The sequence below is a fragment of the Anas platyrhynchos genome, chromosome 3 (genome assembly GCF_047663525.1).
Source record: "Anas platyrhynchos isolate ZD024472 breed Pekin duck chromosome 3, IASCAAS_PekinDuck_T2T, whole genome shotgun sequence".
Classification (NCBI taxonomy): domain Eukaryota; kingdom Metazoa; phylum Chordata; class Aves; order Anseriformes; family Anatidae; genus Anas; species Anas platyrhynchos.
In genome coordinates, this window is record NC_092589.1 from 116,239,383 (window position 1) to 116,248,809 (window position 9,427).

The 9,427-nt window shown below is 36.2% G+C and overlaps 1 long non-coding RNA gene across 2 annotated transcripts; it reads left to right on the plus strand.

The window, feature by feature from the left end:
* Window positions 1-2,352: 2,352 nt before the first annotated feature.
* On the plus strand, window positions 2,353-8,432 carry LOC110351728 (uncharacterized). Of its 2 annotated transcripts, XR_002399514.4 has the most exons (4): window positions 2,353-2,653; window positions 2,742-3,012; window positions 3,322-3,451; window positions 7,332-8,432. It is a non-coding gene; the product is annotated as an uncharacterized lncRNA (long non-coding RNA). The 2 variants fall into 2 exon arrangements; XR_005265057.2 differs by lacking the exon at window positions 7,332-8,432 and having other exon boundaries at window positions 3,322-3,541.
* The last annotated feature ends 995 nt before the right edge of the window (window positions 8,433-9,427 follow it).

Below are 9,427 nucleotides of genomic sequence, written 5' to 3' on the forward strand. Positions count from 1 at the left end.
TTTGAGAATAAAATGCAAAAAGTCAAAACAGTTTTCCATTTTAGAGGAATCTTTCCAGTGTGTTTGCCACCATTTCAATGAGTTCTTTTCCTCTCTGAACAGTCAATACAGAAGCACTAACTGTAATAAAAATTATAATAATAATAATAAGGAATAGTAACAACAAAAGTGTTATTTGGGCTAGGTGTATAAAAAATGCAAAATAATTTATAAAGTTAGGCTAAAAGACATTAATAAAGTCTCTGAGGTAATGATGTGGAGTTCCTTGGTGAGGCAGAAACCTAAGATGGAAAGGTCCTGTAGGCAGCAGTAATGGCTGAACATACTAAATGTACGAAGATGTGAACCTGGCTAACATATATATATATACATTTTTTTTTTTTTTCAAATGTACAGATCAGTGAGGCTGAGTTTGTGCAGAGTGTAATGCAATCCATAGAAAAAGGGACCTGAACAGATGAGGGGAACCCATCCATATCTACCCTGTTAGGTTTGAGCTTGGTTTGAAGTCCAGCAAACCAACAGGTAGAAAGTGCAGGCATAGCCTGTGGATGGGGCTGCCTGGTTCCTTAAGAAAGGCCATGGACATGTTCATAAAGTGCAAGATCTAGGAGGAAAAGATGAAGAGGAAGCACCTAGTCCTATCACCTGTACAGTACCTTTGTAAGCCAACATTGATGCTTTAACTACCTCTTGAATAATAAAAAGGGTTTAAAGCGCATAGTCGAGTACTGTCACACACATTATGAAAATGTTAGAATGGGCCTTGTCATGATTTCAACACTGGCCAGCAAGCACTGATCCAACAGCTCCCAGCCACGGCTTGAGAGTTAGCACCAGCCTGGAAACTTACTCTACAGCCAGTTTGGGTGCTACAGTCTTTGGGGCAGAGGAGAATTAACAGTGTCTCAATGGAAGCAACTCGTTACTGGTACAGATATGGATCACTTGCCTTCCACGGCTCCATGGCAGCATCTTCATTTTGTACTAGAGGCTTAGTTCTTGGAGCAACAAAGTTTGCTATCTGTTTTACTGGAACACTGAGATGTTGAACCATCATCCATGAAAAGATGAATAAGCATTTTGTTCCTTGGGTGAAGAAGGGGCAGTACTGACAATTTTGAGGATGTATATAGAAAAGATCTTCAGAGTCCAGGGGAAATTGTTCTGAATATTCCATTTCTTCTCTTTTCTTTATAAGTCCTGTTTAGGTAGGGTCACTTAGAGCATTCCTCTCATTTATTCATTTTCCACTAATTCTCTATTTTCTCATCAAACAGAATTTTTCTTTTCCTTTGCCCTTTTCCTTTTGAAATGCTTCTTCCTAGAAACAGGAGATGAATAGATAAGTTCCAAGGCCATTTTGTGTTTGCTTAGTGTTTTACCAATGTATTTATAATACTTCCTTTATAAAACTGCTTTGTAAAGTATGAGGTAGAGAATTGCGATATATAGCTCATGTTACCGGATGATGTTTCCCCAATAAAACAAAAACATAAAAAAAAGCAAACAAACAAAAAACAATGCATTAATGAATAAATATAAACTAAATACATTAAATTTATATCAAAACCAACAGTTACTTGGAACTGGATTGTTCTAAGCATTATTCTGATTGCTGAAACCTTAATTCAGAAGTTTGTCTGGAAACATGCAGCACACACAAATGGCATACAAGAGGCAAACAAAAAGATCTTTCACTAAGATAATTTTGTGCTCCTAAATAATTAATTTAATAAAAGCACACAAATATATACTAATCCCCAGTGCTCCTGTCCTAGACACTAGCAAGCAGATTTTTTATAATCATCTTGTAGTTTTTAGGAAATGTCTGCAAGGGATGCACCTGTTTATAATTCACCATCAGATTCCTATAAAGATGACTAAGAATAAAATAATAGATTTCAACTCATTAAAACTCAGGGGTAAATTAAAAAAGCCTGAATGAAAAAGCTCTCTTACAACAAAATAAAAATAAAAATAAAAATAAATTAAAAAAAAAGGAGCACAGTGTTTCTTTGAAATAGACATACTGGTAGAGAGAGCACAATACATAGTGAATTTTCAAGTCCTGAATCTGCATTTACTCCTCACCAAGTGGCACATGAACTGGAAAAATAAAATAACCATTAGGGATGGTACCATGAAGAACATTGAGCCAGAAAATGTCATCTATCATCTTCCTGCCAATGAATGTTGAATTCACCATCTCCCTTTGTGATATAGGGTATATGAGACCAAAGCAAATACCTGTTGTCAACACCTGGAACTAAAAAGACCACCTGCCAGGACTGATTGGCATGACTCGCCTTTAACAAAAGCTGCCTCAAAAAGACTACAGGACAGAGACAGGCAGGCAGAGTTCAGAAGAAACTTAAATAGCACCACATGCTCCCCATGACAGATATATCTGAAACCTACTCAAAGCCACCTCCCCTTGCCTTTTAATTCACAAGTTACTGATGTCTTCAGAAGTGGAAAAAGAAATTAAGAGAAGAAAGGAAATAGCTTTTCTTCTGCTTTCTTCAAGAATATCACATAATGTTTTTGGCTTTGGTTAGAGATAATGATAGCTGTAAATTGAGTTAATTAGTTATATTGTCTAACCAAACGTGGTTAGACATTTCACAGAAACTGGGTCTTGGGTTGAAGAGTATGTTGGACAAACACGTTGTGTGTAGCAAGTCTGACAGTATTTCAGAAGACAAGTCTTAATCTATTTTTATTTTTTTTTCTAAAAGTTTGAAGGTGTATCTGCCAAAAGAAATGCACCAGGAAAATCTGCATCTCAAGAGGAGAGTGGCTACAGGTTCCGTTGTCCTGTATTTTGTCATCTGCAAGAGAGCACAAAAACAGACTTGCAGCCTGATACCAGCTTCTTCCCATGGAAGCCTTTCTTAGAGTACTACAACTCCTAGTTCCTGACCTTGCTGCCATTTGCTCACAACATCTCTTTGACACTAGTGTCACAGCTTGCTGAACCCTGAAATGTCATTAAATCTTTGTATAATGGTAAGTTCATCAAGTGCATCACATTCAGTTTTATATTGGCTGCAATGACATTTATATTGGCTACAATACGACATTATTGAATGCAACTAACACTATTGAGCCTGCTCAGAAACAAGCCTAACCTACTAAGATTGCAATGAATTAAAATAATAATAACAATAATGTAGAGTGAAAATTTTTGGCATAAGTAATTGATCAGATTGGTTATATGGAAGGCAGATCATGTTTATAGGATTTAAGTTGGAAGTGGTTATGACAATTTCAAAATTCAACCAGAATTTTCTCATCATCATTGGATTCTGTGTATAGATCTCTACATATTTTCTACTGAAACTGGACCATTGCTCAAGAATGGCAAAATTCATGGGGAGGACAAGGAGAGGACAGAGATGTGCAGTTCAAGCACTTGGCTGGAAGCAGGAGACTGGCTCCTTCTGATGTATGTTTCATTTGTAGAAAATAAATGTCTAATGCTAAAGAAATATCATTTCAATACCCTCTGTCTGGTTTAGAAAACCCATATCATAAATATTGCAGAATCTCAGTGTGAACTCTTAGTTCTGCCTCACTCCAAAAATCAGGATTTTAGCCACCCACTTCAACACCCAGTCCCTGTGTCAAATGCTATAGATACCAGGTGGAAATCTAATACTGAATTTGTGTCCCAAATCTGTTTGTAGTACTAAGTTTTTAAGAACACCTATTTTCCTGTTAGGTACTTTTAGAACCAAATACATTAAGTAAATAATCAGACTGTCTGACTTTACATAATCTGTGAAAAATGTTTATTAATAAAACCCAAGCAGATTGCTGATATGCATATAAAGTATTATTTATTTTTGAGAGTAATTCATTTTTTTTTCTTCCAATTTATCTGTTGTCTTGTTTTTATTCTTTAAAATTATCCGAACACCTGAATTTCCATTAGCAAATACCTGCAGTGTTTCAGAGCAGAAGATTTTGTTTTATTTTATTTTGTTACAAAACTTAAAATTGTATTGTTAAGTTTACAATATCTAGTGACTATTTTTACTATTTTTATTATAATCTTTTTGTGTGTGTTTGTATTCAGAACTGAAAAATACACTAAACAGCAATGAGTATGTTTTTATGGATATCCAGACACACAAACAAAAAAGCATAAGATAGAGCCTCAGTGAAAGCAATGAAAACATTTTCCTTTCAAAGCTTTCATTTGGTTGCTAGGAAAATATTTATGAAATGCAGTTTAATGCATTTGCTGAAAATTAACACAGAGATGCATTTGCAGCTAATTAACCTATTCTCAAAGAAAGCAATTGGGAAATGCTTGATTAATGTTTAAGGCATTACATACACAGAAAAAAAATGTAGGCAAAACTTCATCATGGCACCCAGGAGACCACTGCGTGACACAATCTAGAGTCTGTGTGCAGCTCACTCTCCACAGGAACTAATTTTGAAGCACCAGAATGCTCTGAATTGTCTGTAAAACACTGTAGAAGAAACTCAACACAGAACAGAAGGCATGCTTTCCTTAGGAAGAATGCTGATAAAATTTTAATGAAGTAACATGTTGTCATGGGGATTTGTTGCTATTCATTAATTCATTGTGCTTTTCCCCTATAGTTTTGTTGAAGTTGAGTGACAAATTGTCAAGTAGCAGTCCTAGAGGTTTAAAGTTTCTCATTGATAATCTAACTTTCCTGCAAATTGTTTTAAAGGATCTGGTGTTCGCGGAATACAACTTCTGAGGTATCAGAGAGGGAGATTCATTTGTGTGGGGAGAGACAGGGGATGGGCTCTGTTTACATCTTTCCTCGACCACCTCACTAGCAGTCTGACAGTAATATCCAATGCACAGACACAATTTTGAATGTGTCTAAATATCTTCAGACATGCTTGTGTTATCAGCATGCCCATATTTCCAAAAAGAAAATAATCAGTCTGAAAACTGTATGTCCTTTCCCACAAAGGGTAGAATGAAGAAACTGGACTGAAGCCTATGATGGGTATTACTGCTCTCTGAGTCACCAATATAAAATAAGATTATCTCATGGCCAGGCACTTGCATATGAGATATATGGTGATTCTGCTGAAATCTGTTTGCATGGGAGAGTTATTGAAACAACTCCCATCGGGCTGGTGAGTGACTATGGGAATCTTCAGTTGCAGGAAGAGAAACACATAACCACATAACCAGCCAAAAAAAAAAAAAAAAAAAAAAAAAAACCTGTTGCTGACATTTCACCAACAGCAGGGATCATATTCAGCTCACAAAACGGTGAGATTCATAGGGAATTAAAAAAAAAAAGAGGTTTACTGGCCTTCATTTGGTGAGATTTAATGACTGACTCATGGCTTTGGCTCACAGGAACTGTGTTGTTTCCTCATACAATGTATGTCTGTATACCTGAGTATTCTTCCTGTCTTAAAATTTATGTATATTCATTCCCAGCACAGTCTTCTTCTTTAATGTTTGATGGCAAGATAGAGTTTCTATATATAAAAAGTTGCCCTAAGCCTAAACTACCTGCTATGGAGAATGACAACAAGCAGCTGTTTCAGTTCAATTGGATCAATGTAGATTAGTGGTTTCTCATGTGGGCTATTCCAAAGGTTTCCTTTCCTTTCCTTTCCTTTCCTTTCCTTTCCTTTCCTTTCCTTTCCTTTCCTTTCCTTTCCTTTCCTTTCCTTTCCTTTCCTTTCCTTTCCTTTCCTTTCCTTTCCTTTCCTTTCCTTTCCTTTCCTTTCCTTTCCTTTCCTCTCCTTTCCTTTCCTCTCCTTTCCTTTCCTCTCCTTTCCTTTCCTCTCCTTGTCTCCTCTCCTCTCCTTGTCTCCTCTCCTCTCCTTGTCTCCTCTCCTCTCCTTGTCTCCTCTCCTCTCCTCTCCTCTCCTCTCCTCTCCTCTCCTCTCCTCTCCTCTCCTCTCCTCTCCTCTCCTCTCCTCTCCTCTCCTCTCCTCTCCTCTCCTCTCCTCTCCTCTCCTCTCCTCTCCTCTCCTCTCCTTTTATGGTAAATACTTTCAAGATTTTCATGAATGATCGGTTACATTTTGCACAATGAAGCAATGTTCATGTAGTAACACATTGTCAAAGTATAATATTTTCCTAGGCTACCTTCCAGCTCTTTTCCAGATTTGATGACTCTGGTGCAATTGAAATAGCTAGGGTCTAATATCAGACATGATCATGTAAAGTCCTGGACTCCAGGACTGAATTCTCCACTAATATAGCTAAAACTGAAGGTGGTGAATTTACATGCTTTGAGGCATTGCTATTTTCCCAGACTTCATAAAATATCAGCAGTGAATGTGCATATTTCAGTCATGTAGGTGATATGTGGGAGATAAATTTATTAGATCCATAGCAAGATCTATTACATTCTGTTGTTCTGATGATAGCACCCATGAGTTTGAAATAGCTATAAATGAAAAAGTTTCTCTTTCCAAGGATCAACATATATTTCTCTTCCCATGTTGATATCCATGACAAATCTTCACAACCACAAGACACCGGTGCTCTAAATTGTTCAGGCTACCAGAAGCAGTCCTAAAACATTAAATTTCATAGCAGTTGTGTTGGATTTCATCCCCATACTGTGTTGACTGGCCTGTTCCCACATCTTTTTACAAGAAATTAGAAGACTAGCTTAAAAGAAGTTACCTTGCCAGGGAAAAATGCCTGCTAGGGCCTGAGTCAATTCACTCATCTCACACCCTATAATTTTCTGAAGAGATGGTAGAACATTTGAACAAGTTACTGCTGGTGCTGTACCACATCTAAACGAAGGAAATAAAGGTGTAAGAGATTCTCCTGGCTCCATAGCCATCATACAGTCTTGCTGGTCATGCTGTGCCTTACTTCAATACAGGGTGACTCCAGATTTAATTAATCTCTATTGTTTGATTTCTTCTGACATGTTTTCTTGCTTCAACATGGTTAGAGTAAACCTGTGATTAACGAACAAATAAAAAAACAGACTCTGGAAATTATATATATATATATAGGAAAAGAAGACTTTAAGATCCAAAAAATTAGATTCTGAGTTGGTATAATTGGTGCAGTCATAGTCATTGGTGCAGTGTAATTTTACACCAAGTGAGAATCCAGGACAGAGCCTGCTTTGTTAGTATTAAGAGGGGGAATTAAGCCAAATTATCCTGATACATACTGGATCAGAATCAAGCCTCCTGTAATCCTCCACCTAGATTTTCTTCACTGTCTCGCCTTCTCTATCTAAATCCCCTTTAAATGCACTTGCTTTTCATTTCAGTAGGACTTTAGCATAATTTGCACTTTAATTCTACCTTTTGCTAAATGATCTTAATGTCCTTTACAGGCATTAATTGATTAAGGCTCTGCCTGCTCTTAAGAATGGATGCTTTTATCCTCAGTTTATCCAGGGGGATATTGAAACATATCCAAGTCAAGTAACAAGCTCAAGGTCACAGAAGGGAGGTGAAAGAAACTGGGAATCAAACCTTCACATCTGGATCTGCAGTGCTGCAATCTCTGTACTCCATTGTGTTCATCATCCTGTGTGTGCATGCAGGGCTGAATCCAGCAAGTTTTAGTGAAGCCTTGCAGCGCTATATAATTAATTTGTTACGAATGCCTATAAATAAAATAAACTCTGAAATGATCTACACTTCTCTGTTGTCAAAAGCATCCCCATCTCTCTCAGTCCCTGCTCACTGGCTGCTGACATTATTTCTTGGTTAGTGTATGACAGTTCAGTGCCTTGAGTGTTCCTCTCGCTGTAGGGTTAGTAGGATAATTGACAAACCACAGGGACCAGATCCCTGGATTAGGATGACCGGACTGTCAAAACAGCCATGACAAACTCTCACATCAACTTCTACTGCAACTCAGGTCTGTGAGGAAAAAATGCACCTTGGCACGGCCAGAAGGGAAGTCTTTAGTTTAAATCTTTTCCCACTGCACAAAAAGCTACAGGAGGGGGAGGAGAGAGCATGGATCTTTCTGTTTAATTCATAGAAAACTCTGTTACAGCAAGTCACAATTAATTAGAGTACTTGAGTAAACATTTTGGGGTCCTATTGTGTTTGCTTAATGTGTTTACTGGAATGCATGACAGATGTCACTTCTGTTTCTTATTAAAGACTGACAAATGACTGTATATTCAGTGCATGTGAGTACATAGAGGGAATGCAACCCTCGCATGCACACACACACAAATTGACTCACTTTTGCAAGGTTAATATTAGCATGTAAAATTTGCGGGCACTATCTGTGTTAATTAGCACAGAACCTTTAACAATTTCAAGTGTTATTGAAAGTCCACTATTATGATTACTGAATAATATCTTCAGGACATATATACTGTTTTTACATTTAAATGGAAAAAGAAAGAACACTTGAAACAGTAGTCAAATCACTTGCTTTACTTCTGTCACTTTTATCATTTTTCCTAGATTTTCAGAAATTCAATCACACATCTTTGAAATGACAGCCAGAGAGGCATCTGTTTATAAAAAAGAAAAGTGTTCTCTTTATGCAAAACTACATTGCAAATTGTTTAAAAATATGCAAATACAGAAGAAGGTTATTTACTTAGTTCTGCCAGCTAACATATGGGATTGGGACACCTAGGATTTAAAATCTTTGTTTTGGTTTGGCTTTGTTTGGTTTATTTTAAATATCAGACTTAAATATTGTTTTCAGTGCGCTACTTGGTCTTTGGAGTATGACCAAAATGGTTCTATAAAAATTAATCTTTTGTTTGTTTTGTGTTTGTGGTTTGTTTCTAATTGAGAAATAATTTAAGAAAGAAAAGTAAAGTTAGAAGATTCCACAAGTAATTCTTTACTTAATGTCACAGAATGCAAAACAGCAAAAGAGCCACTATAATAACAAGGATGAGAAACTAAAGATAAATGTAGGAGGAATTGACATTTTCTAAATGAAAAATAAAATGATGATTTTGGTTTACATTCCTCAGATTTTGGTGCCTCTTTTTTTTTTTTTTTTTTTTTTCCCTCTCCTCTGAGAGGCAACAATATTTTCTGGTGAGAGAAAAGAAGCTGATTATTTTTCATTCAGATATGAAATGCTTCAAGATTTCTGAAGACAAGTCTTTTTAATTAAATACGTCTCTATTTATTTTTATTTTTATTTTTATTTATTTTTTTTTAGCTATACAGTACAGTCTATTTACTGGATTTTTTAAAGATGTTTCCTATTCTATCTTTTGGTTAAAGAAGATACATGTACATACACACACACACACAATCATGTTTATTTATGTAGTTGCAAGAAAATATAGAATTAAAAAAAAAAAAACATATAAAAGCAAACAAACAAGACAACAACAACCAACAGATTTGGATACCTTCTACCCTCAACGGTGCACAATGTAATTTCAAATAAATCTACATGTATTTAAAAATTTCCTGATATATGCCCAAGTGACTC